The sequence below is a fragment of the Coenobita brevimanus genome, chromosome 93 (genome assembly GCF_032717465.1).
Source record: "Coenobita brevimanus isolate Jiangsu-jjx chromosome 93, ASM3271746v2, whole genome shotgun sequence".
NCBI classification, from domain to species: Eukaryota; Metazoa; Arthropoda; class Malacostraca; order Decapoda; family Coenobitidae; genus Coenobita; species Coenobita brevimanus.
In genome coordinates, this window is record NC_137046.1 from 10,596,287 (window position 1) to 10,604,152 (window position 7,866).

A 7,866-nucleotide genomic window follows, 5' to 3' on the forward strand; every position below is an offset into this window, starting at 1 on the left:
GGAGAGTTGAGAGCATTTAGTGCGGATGAAATTATTTTTGGCAGAGCGAAGAACAGACTTAGCACGATTCCGGGCAGAAACATAAGCAAGATGTGATTCAGGGGTGGGTTGGCTCCGGTACCTTTTATAGGCTCTCTCCTTGTTGCTGACAGCATTAGAACAAGTGTGATTAAACCAAGGCTTTCTTGCATTAGCCAAAGGATATGAGAAAGGAATGTATGCTTCCATGCCCGAGAGAATAACCTCCGTAATGCGCAAGGCACACTCAGATGGCTCCTGCCCATGGAAGCAATAATCATTCCAGGAAATATCAAAGAAGTACTGCCTGAGGGCCTCCCAATCCGCAGCTCCAAATTGCCACAGATGACGCTTTTTTGGAGGGTCCACAGGCCATACCGGAGTGATAGGACAGGTTAAGGTGATAAGGTTATGATCAGAGGAGCCCAATGGAGAGAATAGATTAATAATGTAAGCAGAAGGATTAGTCGTAAGGAAGAGGTCAAGTATGTTGGAGCTCTCTCCAAGGTGGTCAGGGATACGGGTAGGGTGTTGTACAAGCTGCTCAATGTCATTAAGGATAGAAAAGATATAGGTTTGTTACCAGGTGGATCAGTGAAAGGAGTGGAGAGCCAAAGGTGGTGGTGAAGATTGAAATCTCCTAAAATGGAGATTTTAGAGAAAGGAGAAATGGATAGAATGTGTTCCATCATAGAATTAAGATAGTCAAAGAATTTTTGATAGTTGGTAGAATTAGGGGATAAATACACAGTGCAGATATATTTAGTCAGAGAATGACAGGATAGCTGAAGCCAGAGTACAGAGAATTCAGAAGTATCGAGTTCAGGAACACAAGAGCAAGATAAGTCGTTGCGTATATATACACAACAGCCACCTTTGGCTTTGAAATGAGTATAGAGAAAGTAGGAGGGTACAGAAAAGGGTTTGCTGTCACTTGCCTCAGACAGCTGAGTCTAAGTTAGAAAGAGAAGGTGAGGTTTAGAGGAAGAGAGGTGGTGCTCAACAGAGCGAAAGTTAGAGGAAAGGCCACGAATGTTGCAGAAATGAAGAAGTGAATCAGACAGTGGTTCCAGGTAGCTCAAATCGTCACCGGGAGAGGGGCGGAATGTGGGGGCATTTATGGTCCCCTCCCCTGGGGACTCCGAGGCCGTGTTGTAGGTAGCCGTAATTTTCTTTTGAATTTTGGAAAGGGAAATGTAGTGTGTACTGTGCATGTGGTTTGATGTAGATAGAGAATCTTGCATTGGAGAGCATGCTGGCCTACTCTCTGTGTTACTGATACACTGAAAAAGTTCAGCAAAGGAGGATGGTCAGGAACTAGTCCTGAGGGCTGATGAAACGGGAGCTCCAGCTCTCCCTGTCATCAGCTTTCCATTCACCTTGAGAGTACTGCTCGACTGGTGCTACAGTCTGTATATATATATATATATATATATATATTATATGGTGGGTTGCACTGCAAGTTTCGATTTCAAAAGTGAAAGAAAGAAGATTAATTATAAAAAGACATGGCCAATAAAAGTCAATGAAAAAAAAGCAGCTTTTCAGTTGGAAATTAGGAACAGATTTCAGGCTCTCAGTAATGCTGATTGTGACATTGATGAGCTGAATGACAGACTAACAAAAGTGCTAAAAGAATCAGGGGAGGTAGTAGGAAAACCTAATACAACTAAAGGCAAGAAGTATTCAGAAAAGACACTTGAGCTTATGAAAAAAAGAAAGGAAATGAAAGTAAAAAGAAAGAAAGATGAAACAGAATAAGCGGAATTAAATAAGCCTATCAACAAAAGACAAAGTGAAGAAAAAAGAAAGAGAAACATGAATCAAATCAAAGAAACCATCAAAATAGGAAAAAGTCTTGTAATGGGGTGTATAAAAGCCCACGTTGCCTAGAGGCAAAGTGGGGATCCTCTCTTTGGCTTAGTGGTAACGTGCGCGTGTATCAAGCGCGAGGGCCAGGGATCGAATCTCGGCCAGGGCTGTGATTAATTTGTTAAGTTTCATTTCAGCTGTTACATTGAATGGCAGCAGTGGGATGTGAGGCAGGGCTTGGTTGGCAATTTGATGTTGGTCCTTGGTTAGCTGACAGCGTCCCTGTCCTCATCCCGGGGATGGGCTGTTTCGGTGTGGTCCGCAGCCTCCCCATGGTGGCTTTCGATGCTTACACTACCTTGTGTGTTCGAAACTCACCAAATTAATCACCAAGGGGAGAAAAGAGGGATGTTATGGGGTGTATAAAAGCCCGCATTGCCTAGAGGCAAAGTGGAAATTCTCTCTTTGGCTCAGTGGTAATGTGCGCGCGTATCAAGCGCGAGGGCCCGGGATCGAATCTCAGCCAGGACTGTGATTAATTTGTTAAGTTTCATTACAGTTGTTACATTGTCTCTTTTCTCCCTTTGGTGATTAATTTGGTGAGTTTCGAACACACAAGGTAGCGTAAGCATCTGGAGGCCACCATGGGGGAGCTGCAGACCACACCGAAACAGCCCATCCCTGGGATGAGGGACGCTGTCAGCTAACCAAGGACCAACATCAAATTGCCAACCAAGCCCCGCCTCACATACCACACCGCTGCGAAACTGAAACTTAACAAATTAATCACTGGTGTGGCTGGGATTCAATCCCGGGCCCTCGCGCTTAATACACGCGCATGTTACCACTGAGCCAAAGACAGGATCCCCACATTGCCTCTAGGCAACTCGGGCTTTTATACACCCCATTACAGTCTGAAACAGGTCCGAAGTAAAGTGGCACTTGGAAAGCAACAAATTACATCACTAAAAGACAAAAATGGTGAAACCATTAAATGCAGAGATAAGATGTTGAAAAGAGTTGAAGAATTTTACAAAGAACTGTATGCATTAAAGACATTAGTAAAAACAGCTAACTTTTCAGTTGACACAAGTGAAATACCTGAGGTAACACCAGATGAAGTAAATAATTCTATCAAAAATATGAAAAGAGAGAAACCTCAGGGAGAAGATGGAATAGTAGCAGATTAACTGTTGGATGCAGGAGTAGAAGTACAAACTAGGTATGCTCACTTATTTACTCAATGTATAAAAAGGAAGAAAATTCCCCAAACATGGTGTAATGCAATAGTTATTTTACTTTACAAAAAATGTGACTCAAAAGACCTTAGTAACTATCGACCTATTAGCCTGCTATCAGTCATTTACAAACTCTTCATTAAAGTCCTTACAAACAGAATAACTGCAAATTTGGTGAGAAACCAACCTCGTGAACAGGCAGGATTCTAAAGCGGGTACTAGACTACTGATCATCTACACACAATAAATCAGCTAATTGAGAAAACTACAGAATATAATAAACCACTGTGCTTAGGTTTTGTTGATTACGAAAGGCTTTCGACTCAGTGGAGCACATAGCAATTATAAATTCATTGCGAGAACAAGGAGTGAATGAGAACATTGTAAAACTGCTCAAAAACATATATAAAGAGGGAACTGCTACAGTTAAATTACATAAGGACTCTGAGAAAATTAAGACTGAGAAGGGCATGCGTCATGGAGATACAATTTCACCAAAATTATTTACAGCATACCTACAGAAAGCTAGACTGGGAAAACAAAGGAGTGAACATAGATGGAGAAAAGCTAAACCATTTATGATTTGCAGATAACACTGTCCTTATCTCAGAAACAGCAGAGACGTTGCAAGAAATGTTAAATGACCTGAACAGAGAAAGTCTCAAAGTAGGGCTAAACATGAACAGGAGTAAAACTAAAGTAATGTTTAATCCTCAAACACCAAAGAGCGTCATCAGAACAAGTGGAGATTTTCTTGAAGAAGTCGAGGAATACAATTACCCGGGACAAATAGCAAAATTAGCGAAAGATAATGATAGCGAAATAAAAAGATGCATTTCAAATGGATGGAAAGCTTTCGGTAAACATAGGGACATTATGAAAAGTAGCTTGCCAGTTTGTATGAAACGAAAAGTATATAACGAATGTATAATTCCAGCTATGACGTATGGTTGTGAGACTTGGAAACTGACAAAATCGATGGAAAATAAACTAATTCGTTCTCAGAGAGCAATGGAAAGGTCAATGTTGGGAATATCTTTAAGAGACAGGAAAAGATCAACTTTTCTGAGAGAGCAGACTAAAGTCAAAGATATTACAGAAGTTATAAAAGAACAGAAATGGAGGTGGGCAGGCCCTGTAGCAAGGAAAAGGGATAATTGATGGAGCAAGAGGTTGACTGACTGGACACCAAGAGATTGTAAGCGTAGCAGAAAAAGGCCAGACAGGAGGTGGAGAGATGAGATAGAGAAATTTGCAGGGAAAACGTGGCAAAGATTGGCTCAGTCAAGGAAATCGTGGAGAAAGTTGGGGGAAGTCTTTGTTCAGCAGTGGACATATATATATAGTATATATATTTCATTCATTCATTGCCAGACGCCATGTATCCCAAACGGGGTGGTCAAGGGCTTAGAGTTAATTGTTTTACAGGGAGGGGCACTAATCCTCCACCAACCCCACTTGACACGTAGGGATGCCAACAGCATCTGGTGTTCCCAGGCGGTCACCCATCCAAGTACTAACCAGACCCAACGTTGCTTAACTTCGCTGATCGGACGGGAAGCGGTGTACTCAACGTGGTATATATATATATATACTGTATATATATATAGTGACTCTCGATTCTTGTAGTAGGAGTTAAAGATGAATACAGGGAGATTATCTTGATTTATTATCTCCAGAGAAAATCTTAAGTTGAGCAGTGTATGTATTACAGAGACTGAATACACTAAGTAAGTTTAGTTGGACCCCTCTTCTTGTTCACTCACTCCAATACCTGTCGGTTCTATAGCTAGCCTCCTTCTGAGCTCTGCTTCCTAAATTCTGGTGTAGCAGGGGTCGTGTCACGTGTGTTACACTGTTGTTGGAATGTTCTAGAAACCTGTGTGTGAGTATGTGTGTATGTGTGTGAAAGGTCAATAGGCATTGTTCATATGCTATCTCGCTGACACACTACCTATATCTTCCCCTGACTTGCTGCTTCCAGTGCATTGTCAACATTTCCTCAGTTATACTTGCAAGATCATTTCCCGTTCCCAGGCTTGCCTGGTGCTCTGTCTGTCTATCTATTTATCTATCTATCTATCATGTTTTCTATAATTAATTGTATTTATAATATGGAGTCTTAACATTGCTCGGTCACGTGCTGGAGATCCTCCGACAGTAGTTATCATTGACATATGCTAATCTATTAGTACATAATATTGATTATAATATTGTATATATATAATATTCATAGTAAATTGCAATGATCTAGTAATATTATATTTAAAACAAGTTGTATACATATTTGAATAAATGCACTAAAGGTAAACTATTTAACTGTAATACAGTATGTACATGGGTTATTGTAGTGAAATGCATACATGCAAGAAAAAAAAATAGTTTAAAATTAAGATTATGGTAAGAGTTATAAATATTTCATTTAAAGATAATGCTACTGGTATACCATACTTCTATATCATGGGTCATTCTTCTTTGTAGATATAGATATATATATATATATATATATATATATATATATATATATATATATATATATATATATATATATATACACTTCATTCAGGGGTTAACTTGGATGTTAACTCTTCCCCCACTAAATACTGACCCCAAATTTGCAATTCTTGCATGCATTCTGTGCATTGCGAACAGCAGTACTGCAAATACAATGCAGAAGATTATAAAGACAGTAGGTGCTGGGCTATACACATAATATGGGTTGAACATACTCAAACTCAAATCTTCCCAGGGCTTCATTGTTTCATTGATCAGCTGCATAGTTTCAAACTTAGGTGAAGTCAACATAATACTTGTGCTCATGTTTAAGTCCATATCAGGCAGTGGGTGGAAATGTTTGTGTGTATGATTGAGGATGGCGTAGTGATTGATGGTGGATAAAGTGGACATGGATGGTGTAAATACCGCACAGTAGTCTGGTGCTATGTATAATCCTGAGGTTGAGTATGAGATGCTGGTATATCTGGACAGACTATGTAAACTGATGTGTTATGAGTGAAATTTAAAAAAAAAGGGAGTGTCCGATGCGTTGATGGTGTACAAGCTTATCTGGAGCAAAAGTGAAGTTGCAGTGATTATGAATATTGTTATTTCTGATGATAGCCATTTCACAAGGGACTGTATCAGTAGGCTGAAACGTGAAAATGTACGCAGAACAAAGATGAACAGCATATAAGGATGTGCGGCACTTTCGTTTAATCGTTGATTCACTTGCGAAAGTGACAGTGTTCCGTATCTTGGAGACTATGATGAGTTCGGTGTCTGTGTTGATGTTGATGATGACCAAAGTGTTGTTATTTTTAGAGGGGAAGGGGTGTATTTGGTATACTGTGAACAGGTCTTCAGTTATGAATGGTACATGAACTACTACTGATGTTGGTGTTAGTGTTGCTTCTAAACATGGATAATATTGCATGAATTCCCTACTTCGGAACAAAGGCTTCAATTTATGTTTATGTATGCCTTCACTAATTATCTGACGTAGCTCATGAACTGGGAGTAAGTCAATTGTGATCTTGCCATCACCAGCATTCGAAATTCCTTGTATAAGTGCCCTGTAACGAACTCTAGTGTTGTCTAATTGTAGTAGAATTGTGTCAGTATGTTCTGTGATGATGGAGAAGTGTTGGAAAAGTGTTATGTTACCTTCCATTTCATTTATTTTATCTACACTCTCGAGAGCTATGTTTTCTGCCTTTTTCAGATTTTTCACAATTGTCTTCATTGCTCAGTTATGTCCTGTGATGAATTTATCTTGGTATGTTAGTACCTGAGCTATTTTATTAAATTTGTTGTTTATTTCTTTAAGGTCATCCTCTGTAGCCAATCCAGAGATGTTCCCAAGAACTGCGCCACCTAGGTCGAACAAACCGCGCTTTTAGCGATTACGTGTGATGTTCCTGTCGCTCAATACCTCCGTTCCATAAAATGGGAGATCTTGGATCATGATGAGCATAGTTGACTTTGCCTGTTCTATTTTCCATTTCGCTAACTTCACTATTTCATTCACTTCCTTTGTATTATGTGCTTGTGAAACATAGCCTCCTATCATGAAGTCTAGGGTTCGCATTGGTTTCGCGATATTTTCTAGATAAGAAGGTAATTCATACAAGTAATCCAGACTTATTTCAGTACTCATGACGTCTTTTACGATTGAAGTCGTGGCCGTTGGAGCTATGAGGCATCCTTGTCGTACTATGTGTTGGGGGTCTAAGTGCGCATATCCTCTTGCTATGTAGAGGAGAATCCATAGCATAAGTCCCTTCATCGCTACCTACTGAAAAAAAAAAAAATCTTTCAATTTCCTAATATGGTCATGCTGTGGTCGATGATAGTGATGATGTGCGTTACGGTTGTTATTCCATTTATAGAAGGAGTTTAAATCGATATTTAATTCTCGTAAATGATGTACTGTAGATTTTATAGGAACAGTTGCACCTATGTTTGTTTTGGTATATGACCTTAATTTTTTTTTGTAATCATTGTTGTTTTCTTGCTTGGTTTCTTGAGTTACGTTTGCCTGTTCGGTTGTATCCGATGCTGAATAATTATTGGATAGTTCCCTTGAAACTCGTTTTAAATGGTCAATATGAACTTATTTCTCTTCGCCACTTGACAGTGACTTAATTAAAACTTTGTTTGCTTTTATGTTAATTACTCTGTATGGGTCCTTAAATTTTGGGGATAATTTATTGTCTCTCGTATGAATGATACCATAAACAATGTCTCCTAAGCTGATAGGTGAATCTCTTGCCTTCTTGTTAAATGCCTCCGTCATTTC

The 7,866-nt window shown here is 39.4% G+C and overlaps 1 pseudogene; it reads right to left on the reverse strand.

The window, feature by feature from the left end:
- Positions 1 to 4,540: 4,540 nt before the first annotated feature.
- Positions 4,541 to 4,659, reverse strand: LOC145412649 (5S ribosomal RNA; annotated as a pseudogene).
- Between the last annotated feature and the right edge of the window lie 3,207 nt (positions 4,660 to 7,866).